Source organism: Caretta caretta, chromosome 23 (assembly GCF_965140235.1).
Source record: "Caretta caretta isolate rCarCar2 chromosome 23, rCarCar1.hap1, whole genome shotgun sequence".
Taxonomy (NCBI): Eukaryota; Metazoa; Chordata; order Testudines; family Cheloniidae; genus Caretta; species Caretta caretta.
The window spans coordinates 10642742-10659408 of NC_134228.1; positions in this window are offsets into that span (position 1 = coordinate 10642742).

The following is a 16667-nucleotide window of genomic DNA, read 5'->3' on the forward strand; positions in this document are numbered from 1 at the left end:
AATACAGAAGTAAGGATTTCACAACTACATCTATAAATACATAAGGGTTTCCCAGCTGTGTCTATTGATAAGTGAGATCTTACCAGACAGAAAACTATCAACCTAAATTTCCTTTTACACCTTCTAGGCTCTTCCCTTTCTCTGGAGGTGATAGATTGGATCACCTTCCTAACAGCCCCAGATTGACTAGTTTGGAATGTGAGGAGGTGACCGGTCGCTTCCCAGCTTATGGCTGCCTCTGCTGCTTAGCCAAAGGCATTGGCCTAAGAACAGGGCCTCAGACTGCCACAGTGAGAGAAGGTCCTTACACAGATTCTTTCTCGTATACCTCTATTACTAGCTAAATGATAAACATACCTACATTCTTATAGGCCTTTACAGACAGGCCTGAATACCTATATCCTAACACTCCACCACCCCCCCTTTTTTTGGGGGGGGGGATTCTCCTGCCCAGGTATCCTAGGAAAAGCATAGGACATATGGCGACACGCTTTCTGATAGGGCCAGGCATCAAGGTGGAAGGTGTCGATTCTCCATCTGTCCCACTGCCCCTTGTGTAGTACCATGCCCTGCACCTTCTCTCATACGGGCATACTACATCTATTCCAATTAGTGTTCCAGACTTCCCAGTATAGTGGGCCCGAGAAGGTTGGGTCCGGGTTGTCTAGTACACTGGGGTAGGGGGGCTTACTACATTACTTATAGGTTATAATTAGTGGCTGTTCTGTAGGGGGTTGTGCCCCCCTTGATCGTTTCCATATGCAATGTAACACACATATAGTTAACAATACACCAGCTGCTATGATAATCCACAGCAACACCAAGAGTCCTGACCACTGCAGTATGGTCCAACATCCTGGCCACCACCAAAAACACTGCTTCTCCTCCTTTGATAAGGTTAAAATTTTGTCAGCGCCATCCTGTAGTGTGTACTGTAAGTGTGTCCAACTGTTGGCGCTTGCAGCAAGTTGCTCTTGTAATCTTTGTGTACTTTTGTCCATATTGTGTGTCCATTGAATATCCACAGTGAAATTTGGTATTGTCCAAAGCAATTCAACTACTTGGTACGGTATGGGGTAGTAGGTGCCGGTTCGATTGTTTACAACAATTAAGTCCACTGATCCATTGGTGCACCATAGTCCAGGTGGCAGTGTATAGAAGTTCATAATTTGGTCATACTGGAAGGATTTTGCCTCCTAGTGTTATATTGCAGGATTGCATACATTCCCAACAGAAAACACCGTACCCTGTATACATTACCCCTAAATGCCCCCCCTTTGCAATAGGCCATTGATCCTGCTTCTCCACAGTCATAGGAGAGGGGCACATCCATATTCCTCCTCTGGATATACAACTGCTTAATGTGATGACAGTCCAATTTACCCCATTCCACCCCCCCACCTATTTCCTAGTGGCTCCCAACGCGCTCCTCCTTCTCTACTTACTCCCGTAGGGTTCAAGGGAACCACCTTATTTGCATTTCCTTCCCATGATATCATAGTAACAATTACAGAAGAACTGTCCCCACAGGTCGGGGATGTTATTTTCCAGGTAGATGGGTATGTTTTTGCAATTGTGGATAAATATGGGCTAGCCTCCCGATTTAATACTGAAGGCCATTGTTCTGACCAAGCATCTCTCATAATATCCATTAACATTATTAACTGAGCATTTTGACTACCTATGCACACTTCTCCCCATGTTAGTCTTCTGAAGCCATCCCCTACCCATGTCACCAGGTCCCCTGCCCAATGAGTTAACTGCAAGTTTACCTCCACTGCTGTCCTCCACCCTGTGGCAACTGCTGATAGTTGCTGTGCCATTAATTCATTAATTTGTTGTTGAAATTTCACATTTTGGCTTATTAATTGTTTGGTTACCCACTCGTCCCCCAGATTCCATGTACCCAGCATAGTATTCCCCGCTGCCCACAATCCCCTTTTCCGATGACGGTTCCAGGTGTGTCCCCTCACCCATCCATTGAATTGTTGTTTCAATCCTTTTATGTACATACTACAATTAGGATGGATTTGCTCCACCCACCATTCCTTGGGGTGTACCACACATGTAATAGAGTGAAAGGACACGTTAAAAAGTGCTGGCTGCACCTGCTCCCACAATGGCTCCCAGACATTTGCTCGTTGGGGAATATTCTCGGCTCCAGGCTATGGCCACTTTAAATTTGGATTCTTCCAACTTGGCATCCATATCACCTGTAGGGTTACATTCTGTAAAATGGTTAACTCATCATACACCTAGCGTCCCAAAGGGGATTTTACGCCTAATGTAATATGTACATAACAATCACACCTTCGGGGATTATCTTCCATGGAAGTACCATTGTGGTTACATATGGTAACATCACACCCTAAATGTGGGGCCCTATTTTCCCAAGAGGGTTCATTTGCTCCTGGAGACCAGAGGGTTATATTCTTTGGACCCTCTGTAACAAACCACATAGCTGGGTAACTGTGTTTTCCACTATCGTTAATCATGGCAGCACCCAGGGAGTACCATGCGATATTTCCTGATAAATTTGATATTCTCCACCTGGTTGGGATTCCCCCATCTAATCCATAAACCATATACCGACACTGCCAAATTCCTGTTGGAGTATTAGTGGTACATCTTTCTATGGGGAGATTCTCATAGTCTTCATTAGCTTTATTACCACAGGTTGCATGTGTAGCCGTCCATGTGTTTCCTCCTTTTGACACTTCACATCGTGGGAACTGAATAGAATTTGTAAATGTGACAATTGTGATTAGCACTAGTAATTGTTCCATCCAGGGCCAGGGAATTTTCATCCTTTTCTCCTTTTTGAATTAACCTGTAATAGAATCATAGAATCATAGAATAACAGAGTTGGAAGGGACCTCTGGAGGCCATCTAGTCCAACCCCCTGCCCAGAGCAGGACCAATCCCAACTAAATCATCCCAACCAGGGCTTTCTCAAGCCTGACCTTAAAAACTTCTAAGGAAGGGGATTCCACCACCTCCCTAGGTAACGCATTCCAGTGTTTCACCACCCTCCTAGTGAAAAAGTTTTTCCTAATATCCAAGCTAAACCTCCCCCACTGCAACTTGAGACCATTACTGCTTGTCCTGTCCTCTTCTACCACTGAGAATAGTCTAGATCCATCCTCTTTGGATCCACCTGTCAGGTCGTTAAAAGCAGCTATCAAATCCCCCCCCATTCTTCTTTTCCGTAGACTAAACAATCCCAGTTCCCTCAGCCTCTCCTCATAAACACACATAACAAAATTTACATGTCCCCTTTCCCAATCCCCTGTTTAGGGACCCTTCCATTTAGGAGCTGGGAATGGATGGTGTTGACCTGGAATCTTGTACATCACTAGATCTCCCACCATGGGTAGATTACGCTCCCCAGGCAGGTCATACCATGCTTTGACTCTTACTGCTCCTTGCTCGTCTCGCCAGGCTACCGCCCGCTGTACTTGTTTTACATGTTCGATTAGAGTTAAAATCCATTCTTGTGTTAAGTCGTGTGTAGTGATTTCCCCAGGTACTGGGGTAAGTAGATTTTCCCACCGTTCCATGGGCCTTCCCATGAGAACTTCATATGGAGAAGATCCTGTGCCCTTTGATTCTCGGGCCCTTATTCTCATTAAGACAAAGGGTAGTAACTGTGACCAGTTTTTTCCTCCCATTTCCACTCCCTTTCTTAGCTCACTTTTAATGGTGCGGTTCATGCGTTCCACCTGCCCCGCAGCCTGGGGGTGATAAGCAATATGGAACAAGTGTGTGATTCCAGTGAGGGCTGATAGCTCCCCTAACAGATCTGACCGAAAAGCAGCTCCTTGGTCTTAGTCAATCACCTTTTGGACCCCCCAGTGAGTAAATACCTCATTTACCACTATTTCAGCAGTTACCCGGGCAGTTTGATACTTTGTGGGGAAAGCTTCCACCCACCTGCTGAAAGCATCCACCACCACCAACATGAATTGGTTTTTCCTGTGATCTGGTGGTAGGGGTCCTGTGTAGTCAATTTGTATTCTTTCCCATGGTCCCTGTCATAAATATAAAGGGAAGGGTAAACCCCTTTAAAATCCCTCCTGGCCAGATGAAAAATCCTCTCACCTGTAAAGGGTTAAGAAGCTAAAGGTAACCTCGCTGGCACCTGATCAAAATGACCAATGAGGAGACAAGATACTTTCAAAAGCTGGGAGGAGGGAGAAAAACAAAGGGTCTGTGTCTGTCTTTGTGATGCTTTTGCCGGGGTCAGAACAGGAATGGAGTCTTAGAACTTAGTAAGTAATCTAGCTAGGTATGTGTTAGATGATGATTTCTTTAAATGGCTGAGAAAATAGCTGTGCTGAATAGAATGAATATTTCTGTCTATGTGTCTTTTTTGTAACTTAAGATTTTGCCTAGAAGGATTCTCTATGTTTTGAATCTAATTACCATGTAAGGTATCTACCATCCTGATTTTACAGAGGTGATTCTTTTTTACTTCTATTAAAAGCCTTCTTGTAAGGAAACTGAATGCTTTTCCATTGTTCTAAGATCCAAGGGTTTGGGTCTGTGGTCACCTACGCAAATTGGTGAGGATTTTTACCAAACCTTTCCCAGGAAGTGGGGTGCAAGGGTTGGGGGGATTTTGGGGGGAAAGACGTGTCCAAACTACGTTTTTCTCAGGAACCCAGATAAAGTTTGGTGGTGGCAGTGGAAGTCCAAGGGCAAAGGGTAAAATAGTTTGTACCTTCGGGAAGTTTTAACCTAAGCTGGTAAAAGTAAGCTTAGGAGGTTTTCATGCAGGTCCCCACATCTGTACCCTGTAGAGTATTTGTAGAGTTCAGAGTGGGGAAGGAACCTTGACAGTCTCCTTGGGGCTTGTCTCATTAATTCTCCCCTTAGCACCTTGTGAGGTGGGCTGTGCCTGGCACAGTCCAAACAACGTTCCAGATGTGATTTTAAATCAGCTGCCATTCCTGGCCACCAGCACAACCTTTTTAAAGTTCCCAGTGCCTCCTCAAACCTGGAGTGTCCCCCTGCCAAGCTCCCATGCACCCAGCTTAAGAAAGCCGTCCGACTTCCCTGAGGGCACAACATTACCGGTCCCTCAGTTGTTAAGACACACCAAATCCCTTCCATTAGTTCCACCTTTGGCACATGCCTGTCCCCAAGTTTCATGATGCCTTCCAGCCCTGGGTCAGATTCCTGCAACTCTTGAATTCGCCCTCCCCGATCTGTACCCACCCTGCTTCTTGTTAACACTGCTACAGGCACACTCTCTTCTGGCTCCCAGGGCCATGGGGGTGCCTCTGTTGCAGCCCGCTTGGCCTCTACATCGGCCAGATTATTTCCTTTGCTTAGGGGTCCTGTTTTCTTGTGTGCCTTTACCTTTACCACATTGATCCGTGTAAAACAGTGACTCAGCTCCTCCACTCGCTTCCACCAGGTAGCATGCTTGATTGTGGAGCCGTCTGTTGCCCTGAAATGATTATCTGCCCACCATCTCAGCATTAATGTAGCACCACGAAATACATAATCTGAATCTATCACCACCCAACATTCTGGCTCAAATTTGGGATCCACTTAATTTAAAGCTATTAGCAAGGCTGCCAGTTCTGCCTCCTGAGCTGACCTTGTTTCTAGTGAGAAACCAATGGTGCTGACTGTCTCATTGCCTCTGATTCCCACAACAGCTAAGCCTGCAGTTTTCCGTCCCCCTTGATACCTACAACTTCCATCCAAAAACCATACCAGTGTCCCCTCCTTTACCTGATTGGGGTTAGCCACCCGAAACACCTGATGTTGGGTTTTACCTGGGCTGGCTTCACATTGGTGTGGGGTGCCAGCCAGATGTAATCCAGCTACCCCGGATTACGTTGGATATTAGGAAAAACTTTTTCACTAGGAGGGTGGTGAAACACTGGAATGCGTTACCTAGGGAGGTGGTGGAATCTCCTTCCTTAGAAGTTTTTAAGGTCAGGCTTGACAAAGCCCTGGCTGGGATGATGGTAAGAAAGAAAGGTAAGCAGCAGGATACGAACCCTGGACTTCAGGAAAGCAGACTTCGACTCCCTCAGGGAACGGATGGCCAGGATCCCCTGGGGGACTAACTTGAAGGGGAAAGGAGTCCAGGAGAGCTGGCTGTATTTCAAGGAATCCCTGTTGAGGTTACAGGGACAAACCATCCCGATGAGTCAAAAGAATAGTAAATATGGCAGGCGACCAGCTTGGCTTAATGGTGAAATCCTAGCGGATCTTAAACATAAAAAAGAGGCTTACAAGAAGTGGAAGGTTGGACATATGACCAGGGAAGAGTATAAAAATATTGCTCGGGCATGTAGGAATGATATCAGGAGGGCCAAATCGCACCTAGAGCTGCAGCTAGCCAGAGATGTCAAGAGTAACAAGAAGGGTTTCTTCAGGTATGTTGGCAACAAGAAGAAAGCCAAGGAAAGTGTGGGCCCCTTACTGAATGAGGGAGGCAACCTAGTGACAGAGGATGTGGAAAAAGCTAATGTACTCAATGCTTTTTTTGCCTCTGTTTTCACTAACAAGGTCAGCTCCCAGACTGCTGCGCTGGGCATCGCAAAATGGGGAAGAGATGGCCAGCCCTCTGTGGAGATAGAGGTGGTTAGGGACTATTTAGAAAAGCTGGACGTGCACAAGTCCATGGGGCCGGACGAGTTGCATCCGAGAGTGCTGAAGGAATTGGCGGCTGTGATTGCAGAGCCATTGGCCATTATCTTTGAAAACTCGTGGCGAACGGGAGAAGTCCCGGATGACTGGAAAAAGGCTAATGTAGTGCCAATCTTTAAAAAAGGGAAGAAGGAGGATCCTGGGAACTACAGGCCAGTCAGCCTCACCTCAGTCCCTGGAAAAATCATGGAGCAGGTCCTCAAAGAATCAATCCTGAAGCACTTGCATGAGAGGAAAGTGATCAGGAACAGCCAGCATGGATTCACCAAGGGAAGGTCATGCCTGACTAATCTAATCGCCTTCTATGATGAGATTACTGGTTCTGTGGATGAAGGGAAAGCAGTGGATGTATTGTTTCTTGACTTTAGCAAAGCTTTTGACACGGTCTCCCACAGTATTCTTGTCAGCAAGTTAAGGAAGTATGGGCTGGATGAATGCACTATAAGGTGGGTAGAAAGCTGGCTAGATTGTCGGGCTCAACGGGTAGTGATCAATGGCTCCATGTCTAGTTGGCAGCCGGTATCAAGTGGAGTGCCCCAAGGGTCGGTCCTGGGGCTGGTTTTCTTCAATATCTTCATAAATGATCTGGAGGATGGTGTGGATTGCACTCTCAGCAAATTTGCGGATGATACTAAACTGGGAGGAGTGGTAGATATGCTGGAGGGGAGGGATAGGATACAGAAGGACCTAGACAAATTGGAGGATTGGGCCAAAAGAAATCTGATGAGGTTCAATAAGGATAAGTGCAGGGTCCTGCACTTAGGACGGAAGAACCCAATGCACAGCTACAGACTAGGGACCGAATGGCTAGGCAGCAGTTCTGCGGAAAAGGACCTGGGGTGACAGTGGACGAGAAGCTGGATATGAGTCAGCAGTGTGCCCTTGTTGCCAAGAAGGCCAATGGCATTTTGGGATGTATAAGTAGGGGCACAGCAAGCAGATCGAGGGACGTGATCGTTCCCCTCTATTCGACATTGGTGAGGCCTCATCTGGAGTACTGTGTCCAGTTTTGGGCCCCACACTTCAAGAAGGATGTGGATAAATTGCAGAGAGTCCAGCGAAGGGCAACAAAAATGATTAGGGGTCTGGAACACATGAGTTATGAGGAGAGGCTGAGGGAGCTGGGATTGTTTAGCCTGCAGAAGAGAAGAATGAGGGGGGATTTGATAGCTGCTTTCAACTACCTGAAAGGGGGTTCCAAAGAGGATGGCTCTAGACTGTTCTCAATGGTAGCAGATGACAGAATGAGGAGTAATGGTCTCAAGCTGCAGTGGGGGAGGTTTAGATTGGATATTAGGAAAAACTTTTTCACTAAGAGGGTTGTGAAACACTGGAATGCTTTACCTTGGGAGGTGGTAGAATCTCCTTCCTTGGAGGTTTTTAAGGTCAGGCTTGACAAAGCCCTGGCTGGGATGATTTAACTGGGAATTGGTCCTGCTTCGAGCAGGGGGTTGGACTAGATGACCTTCTGGGGTCCCTTCCAACCCTTATATTCTATGATTCTATGATTTAATTGGGGATCGGTCCTGCTTTGAGCAGGGGGTTGGACTAGAGGACCTCCTGAGATCCCTTCCAACCCTGATATTCTATGATACCCAGACTATGGGTTCTTTAACACTTCTGCTTAAATGTTTTCTGCCTGTAAAGCCAGCAACCATTGGGCAATACGCTGCCCACTCACTGGTCCCTGTAAGACAGTGTGCATGTGTAACAGCCGCAGGGGGTCATGATGAGATCGGACTATGACTTTCTACATTCCCAGGAGGTATTTGAATTTCCTTACCCCCCAGTAGGAGCACAACAACACCTTTCCACACCATCCCTCCTTCAGTTCCACAGCACTCAAAAGCCGAGAGGCAAAGACCGGTCCGTTGCTCCATACTCCTGTGTTAATGCACAACCAATGGTTGTGTCTCATACCAAAGGGTATAGATAAAAGAATTTCTCCCCATTCAGGGAGGCCAGCACTGGAGCACTGGCCAGTTTTTCCTTTAGCACTCTCACTGCCTCAGTACACTCTTCTGACCATTCCCAAGTTGAGGCTCAGGTTAGGTCAAATAGAGGCTGGGCTATTTCTGCATAATTGGCCACAAAATCCCTGCAAAATCCAGTTAGACCCAGAAAACTTTGCAAGCTTTTAACATCCGTAGGCAGTGGCAGGGACTGGATCAGTTGCACCCGTCCCTTATCGATTTCCCTTCCCATCTGAGACACTTCCACTCCTAAGTAGGTCACTCTTGTCTGTCCCATTTGAGCCTTTTTCCCATTGACCTTCAATCCTGCTCTTGCCAAAGCTTGCAGGACCTACTCGGTTAGTTCCCTGTCTTCTTCCTCTGTCCCTGACATTAGCAACAGGTCGTCTACATATTGTATGCACCTTGCTGAATCCACCCCCTCCAGAGCCTGTCTCATGTATCTGTGGAAAAATTGCAGGGGAGTCCCTATATCCCTGGGGTAGGACTGTCCAGCAGAATTGTCTGCCCTCCCATGTGAATGCAGTTTTATACTGACACGAGGTAGCTAGTGGCAGAGACCAAAACCCATTAGCTATGTCCAAAGCAGTAAAAATTTGGAATTGGGGTCCAATACGGGCCAACATATCAGGGTCCGCTGCCACCACTGAGGCTGGCGAATTGGCCAGAGCATTTAGTGCCCTGTAATCCACAGTGAGGCGCCAGGTACCATTTGGCTTTCTCACTGGCCACACAGAAGCATTACAAGGGGATGCAACTGCCCGAATCAGTCCCCTTTGTTCCAACTCCCTACTAGTTGCCCCCACCTCTGCCTACGCCTCCCGAGGAATAGGGTACTGTTTCTGTGGGGGAGGGTCCCCTCCCTCCATCAGTACCTCCATGCTGCCCCTCCCACAATCCAGGTTATCCTTCGCCCACACAGGGATGTGTTCCCACCCAACAGGGGGTGGTGGGAGGGCATGTGCCGCTATAATGGTCATAGTGGCTATCCCCATGGGAATGGTATAGCCCTGGCCATCCTGCGTTTGCCCCAGTAAACACACCCAATTGGCTAAATCCAGTACAAGTCCCAGTTTGTGTAAATCTCCTGCCCCCAACAGATTAAGCATATCATTACAACCCCACATAATCTCCCCTACCCCGCAGATTCCTTTGATTTGTCCCCGCCTCAGGGTTAATTGTGTCTCCCCTCCCATTGCCCCTACAATTGTCACAGTCCCTTCTGAGGGTCTCCCCTGCCCCCATGTGGTTAAACTGATGGCTGCTCCAGTGTTTATCAAAAAATCCCTCATGGGACTCCCTTCGATTGCCCCCTGGAGCGTGGGGCGACCAGATGCATCCTGTCCTAAACTGAGAACATGGACAGGACGCCTCCCAGGGCACCCCTAAGTTGCAGCACCCACCTCTGTCCCTCCCACCGGTTCACAGGGGGACTGGGGGTCCTGGCACCGAACACATTCCTGTCTCCATGCAAAATTGTGTGTCTGGCATTTCAGGCACTCCCAGTCCCTTGGCCTCTGGGGCCACTTTCCCCCTGATCTGGTAAGATCCTGGGTAGTCAGTTTAGCCTGCAGTCTCTGGATCTGTTGCTCTATAGCTGCCCGCTCGTCCCTGACAACCCCCCCAAAGCCACGAACTCTCCCTCTACCTCCTCCTCTCCAGGCTGACCCACCCCTTTCCACCTTGTGTTGATCCCCCGCAGTAATAGCATGGACTGGCTCTTCCCCCTGATGCATCTGCCTCCACACATCTGCCTGTTCCAGAAACTGGGGTAGCTGATTGGGAGCAAGTTCAGGGTGCTGCAACCTTAAATGCCCCACGAACTGCCGCTCGCTCAGCTCCAACCATTTGTCCAGCAATTCCACACCCCTACCCTGCTCCACACCCCCACCAGGTCCCGGTGCCCCTGCCTGTGGCATCACCCATGGACCATCCAGGGGATCCATGCAGCACCTTGCCCATGCCTGTATGCGATTAAGTGTATCCCGCCCTGTTTCCCCAGGGATTCGCTTCATCTTATTCATCCCTGCAGTACGAGAGTACACCCCAAACAACTGTTTTGCCACCTGTCTGGGGATTAGAAATGGGTGTGCCACTCCTGCCACATTGATTCCCAAGGTACCTTGTCCCAAAAGACTACGCCATAACATCACCTGGTCCTCACGAGATAGACCCTCCACCTCCCTGCCCACCTCCACTAGCCACAGCACAAACTGATCCCAATCATTCAGGGGTGCCTTTCCCGGATGGCCCAGTACTGCCTCCCGGTCCTTCAGGGACAAGGGGCGGATTTCTGCCTGTTCTACTACTTGTGGGGAATGGTCCCCCCACCCCGCAACTGGGGCCACTATTCCTGCCTCCTGCAGTTCCTCCCGGGTAGCCTCTCTTGCAGGGGCTGTAACTGTGGATCGCCGGTTTACAACGTCCACTGGTAGTGGTGGGTACAGTGTTTTTTCAGGGTAGGGTGGTGGAGGTGTCTCCTTCAGTTCCATTAGTGGGGCGGATTGTTTGGGGTCCCCAAGTCCATTGCCCCCATGTTTACAATGATACAATTCTTCCTCTAAGTCTCCTACTCTCCCCAGCAGTTCATCCCTCTCTCTCCGGATTGCCTCACAAGACTCCTCTGTCCGTGCAGCATCCCGTGCCTTCAAATCTGCTACCTCTACTGCTAACACGGATTTTTCTGTTAAAATCTGTTGCTGATCCATAATCCCCTCCAAATCCTTAATGTGTTGGAGGCGATCAGCTTCCCTTTTTACCCAGTATGCCATCCCAGCACACAAACCTTGTCATACCATTCCCTTTTTCCTACACTCCTTTCCCTTGGGGTCTCCCAAAACCTCTCCCATCTCCTTCTCAATCTCATCCCAGGGTGAACCCCTGCACCTGGTATGGGCCCTGATGCTTCCTTATCCATTTGTTCAAAAAATCTGTTACCCCAGCTTGCCAGAACCCGCAACTACCATCACGAGAGTTCACCATACCCCCTCCAAGCAGCTGCGCGGACTGTTGGGGAGGGGGACTTACAGGCTGCCATTCACCTATCCGATGCGATGTATCCGAGTCACGGCACCAAGATGTTAGAGAGCTTATTCCTTCACTCTCCCACTTCCCTGGTCCTTCTCGCATGAACAGAGAGCAACAATACCCGAAGTCCGAAGGTGCAAACAATTCAATGTTTATTGGGGTGAACTTCCAGCAAGCTTAAATCCAAGTTCCTTTTTCCTTATTTTCGAATCCCAACTTACTTCCTGTTTGCCCCTAATTTATATAGTAATATTCTTAGCTATACCTTAACCAATCATTCTACTGAAATTTAACTAACCAATCCTAACATATTGTAACATGATTAGCTAACCAGTTATATCCCACCGCCTTAATTAGTTTACACCCAGCAACACTAATTATACAGCAGACAGAAACAATCATAGAACCAGACAGAGACCATGCCAATAAACAATAGCAAAGAGGGAACTATAATGACAAAACAATACAGAAGTGAGGATTTCACAACTACATCTATAAATACATAAGGGTTTCCCAGCTGTGTCTATTGATAAGTGAGATCTTACCAGACAGAAAACTATCAACCTACATTTCCTTTTACATCTTCTAGGCTCTTCCCTTTCTCTGGAGGTGATAGATTGGATCACCTTCCTAACAGCCCCAGATTGACTAGTTTGGGATGTGAGGATGTGACCAGTCGCTTCCCAGCTTATGGCTGCCTCTGCTGCTTAGCCAAAGGCATTGGCCTAAGAACAGGGCCTCAGACTGCCACAGTGAGAGAAGGTCCTTACACAGATTCTTTCTCGTATACCTCTGTTACTAGCTAAATGATAAACATACCTACATTCTTATAGGCCTTTACAGACAGGCCTGAATATCTATATCCTAACAGATAGGGGTAAACCGTGCCAAATACATGCCCAGGCTCACGGCCCCATGAAGGAACCGACAGCTCATATCCCCGGTGGGCCTCGGGACCAGGGTTGCTGGCTCGCCGGGGCTCCTCACCCTCTAGAGGTGGCAGGAGGTCCTGCCACTTTGTGTTGGGGCGGGACGCGAGGGTGAGGATGTGAAGGGTGTGGAGCACGAGCGTGTATAGGTGTTTCCTTGGCGCGGTCTGGAAACGAACTGGCTGCAAGTTGTGCAGCCGGATCATGGAGAAGGGGCAGGGGGACCATTGGGTCCACGGGGCAGGGGCCCAATGAAAAGGTCCGGAGGGCCTGGGGTGGAGGGTGGGCGGGGCATTCCCTTGTGCAGGACCTGGTCGAGGTAAGCCTGATTCCGGCCTGAAAGGGCTTAAAACAGCCCCGGGGAGGGGGGGAACTGTGGCTGGGAGCAAGCAGTTCCCAGGCTGATTGGGGGAAGCAGGTTCAGCTGTGGCCTCGCCCCAATCAGGGCTCAGCTGGCCCTTATAAGAGGGCAGTGGGCAAGAAACAGTCTCCTCTGGCTGTGGAGGGAGACGGGCCTGGCTGCTGGGGAGCTTGAGATAGTACCTGGAGTGGAGCAGGACTGGGGGAAGGCCAGAGGTGCTGTGGAGCTCCGGCCTGGAAACCCCCCCAGGCTGTAGGCCTGATACAGAAGCCTTAAAAATGGGTACTGGGTTGCAGGGGGCAGCCCATGGGTAGGCAGAGACAGCAGGCCCAAACCCTCCTTGCCTGTGATAATTGGCTTATACACTGCAGTCTGCCCCAGTGTGCGGGGGCTTAATGGTGACTGGCAGTAGCCAAAGGCTGAGGTGAGGTGGGGAAAGGGGTGGGGCTCCCCGGGGAGGGGAGACCCAGAGATCTGGGGGGTACTGCCAGGGGGCAGCACCCCAGGGAAAGGGGCACTGGGGTCTGGGAGGGACATGGGGGCCAGTGGCAGCAAGACACCGGCCTGCAGAGGGCGCTCCAGAGGCTGGACGAGCTAATTCCCTGAGAGACCAGCAGGAGGCACTGCAGGGGTGAGTTGTCGCGCTGTGACATCCCCCTTGATGTGAGGAGTCACCCTGGGTCCCTACTGCTCAGCCTAGATCTTCAATAGCTCATGGCTGGAGGAGATGGGGCTGGGGCCTCCCTCCCCATAAGAACAGGGCAACAACCTCTCTGAGCAGCTGCAGGAGGTCACTGTTATGAACCAACCCATGGGGGATCCCTACCCCATGACAAGGGAGATGGTAGCCCAAGGGGGCACCCCAGGAGGATATGACAGGCATGGGTAGGGATGATGTGGGCTTTTATTGTGCTCTGGATTAGGGGTTTGTTGGGGAGACCTCTGGGATCACAGAAGGCAGACCTCAGGGACACAAAGGGCAGCTCCCCAGGGCCCTGTCTCGGCTCTCACCCCCTCCTCCATCCTATGTCTATCTCCTTCACCCTCTCCTTCCAATATCCCTCCCACTTCCTTTGTCCTGTTTCCATCCTGTTCTTTCCTCTCTCTCCATATCTCTCCCTCATTCTCCCTCTCCCTGTCTCCCCAACCCCTCTCCTCTCCCATCCCCCATTCCATCTCCTCTCCCATCCCCCCATCCTTTTCTTCCCCCTCCCATCTCCTCTCCCCTCCCCTCCCATCTCCTCTCCCCTCCCATCCCATCTCCTTTCCCATCCCCTTCTCACCCATCCCATCCTTCTCCTCCCCATCCTTCTCTTCCCCATCCCTGCTCCTTGCCCATCCCACATCCTTTTCTTCCCCATCCCCATTCACCTCCAGGATGCATCTTTCTCTACTTGAGCCCCTATACTTGACCAGAAGGGTCGAAGAGAACTCCACCTGCACTCTCAACTCCCTCACCTTTTCCTCCGAGAGCCCGATAGTCACTTCTGATCTGCTGAGGGTCATACCTCGCAGTATCATTAGCGCCCACATGGATGAGTAGCATGGGGTAGTAGAGGTGATCCTCGACAATCCCTCCATAACATCTCGGATATGGGCCCCTGGCAGGCAACATACCTCCCAGGATGCCATGTCAAGGTGACAGATGGGTTCCGCTGTCCCCCTTAGAAGAGAATCTCCAACCACCACTACTCTGTTTCCTCCTGGGAGTGGTGTCTGTGACCCTCCCAGCCTTGGGGGTACATGGCTCCACCTCCTCCACCTTTAGGGGTGATTCCTCATCACTCGTTGTCAGGGCAGCATATCTGTTTTCCATCACCATGGTGGGTGGGGTGGGAGTGGGGTGGAGCACTGCCAGAAGTAACCAGAAGCCAGTGTCCTCCCTGTGACAGAGCCATATCCTCCTCCCACGGTGGCATGACAGCAGTCCACCCTAGCTGGATAGCATCCTCAGCCTCGGAAGTCTCCATATAAATACTGTCAATGAATTCCTCATGTGCATGGATGCTCCTAAGCCTAGCCCCTCCTCCTGTAGCTCTCCCACCTGCTTCTTGAGAGATTCCACCAGCAGGCACCTCTCACACTGGATGGTCCCCCCAGCCTGGCTTTCTGTGAATGGGAAATGCAAGCCACAGTCTCTGCAAATCCACACCAGGATCTGGGTAGAGGCATCCATGGTTAGATGGTCTGTCTGGGTACAGGCTTAGGTGCAAGAGACAGGAGCAACATTGGTGATGTGGCCCTTCCTAACCATAGTGAATATATTATGTCTCACTCCCACAACCTCCCTCTCAAACTCCCTTGTTTGCAGTCCCCTGTTTGCTAGCTCCCTTTGGTTGCTTAGCCTCTGGCTTTTATGGCCTTTTTTCCTAGGTCAGCCCTAGCCCCTTGTTAATCACAGAGTGGGAGGGTGATCACAATGTCGATTCCATTCTAGGTGTGCGAGCGACCATGCGTGCGATCATAGGAGATTTTTGCCTAGCAGTAGCATTAGGGCCAGCTGTCGCACCCTCTGGAGTGTCGCGCTCATCCCTATGCCCTCTCAATTCCTTCTTACTGCCTATGGTGGTCAGTCGGAGCACCTTTCTTGCTTAGCAAGAGCTAGCAGTTCTCTAAAAGTATTAGAATTTATAGCAACAATTTATAGCAAGTGTTTTTCACTCCAAATACTGCTATAGCATTCTGCATTCTTTTAACATTACCAGTAGCAGTGGATTCTGGTGAGCACAGTTTCTCAAAACTGAAATTACTAAAAAATTATTTGAGGTCCACCATGTCTCAAAATCATTTGTCAGGACTCGCATTAATTTCAGTTTAAAGCACTATTGCAAAAAATGTAGATTTCACAAAATTATTAAAAGACTATGCAAGTATAAAAACCAGAAAAAATCCGTTCATATAAATTCTTTTAATTTATGAGAAACTGGGTGCACCAGAAGGCACTAACGTTTTTCATTACAGTGTATAGTTGAACCCAAATTGTTTGTAATTATGATTTTGTTAAAATTAAATGAGTACATTAGTAGGAAATTGTTTTATTTCACTAACTACAACTTCTCTGTTTTCATTGTAAAAAAAATTTTAAAGAGTCAAAAAAAAAATTGCAAAGTGCAAATGTGTAAAAGCCAAAAAAAAAAAAGGGGGTTGGGGGGGCAGCCAAATTTTTTTTTTGCTTGGGGTGGCAAAAAACCTAGAGCAGTTAAGTAGTTAGGGTCCCACAGGGACTTTGCCCCAGGCAGGGCATGCCCCAGTTTTCTGGGTTTATGGCCTGCTCAGACTGCAACAGGTCTATGCCTATGAGTGACCTCCATAGCAGCTGCCTTAAGTGCTTGGGGGAATGACACGTTAAGGATGGGTGCTGGATCTCCAAAAACTTCTGGCCCTGCATCCAAAAGGAGCTGGATATCTGCCTCAGGACTCTCCTGATGGAGTCCGCCCTCTGCCCAGTTTCAAAGCCATCCAGGCAGGTTGCACCAAGCAGTGCGGTCTCCGTGCACAGCATAAAACATGCACCCGGTTCCTCTTGGCACTGTTTGCTATCGCTGTTGCTGAAGAAAAAGGCCAAGAAGGGCTCCCCAGCACCGAGCAAGAAGTCCCAGGGGTCATCTACTAAGGGACCCGGGCCTGGCTGCAAAGCTACTCCAGAGCCACACAATCGTGCCTCCCCAGGGGGGCTCCCAGCCCCCTTAAAGGTCCACCACCAAC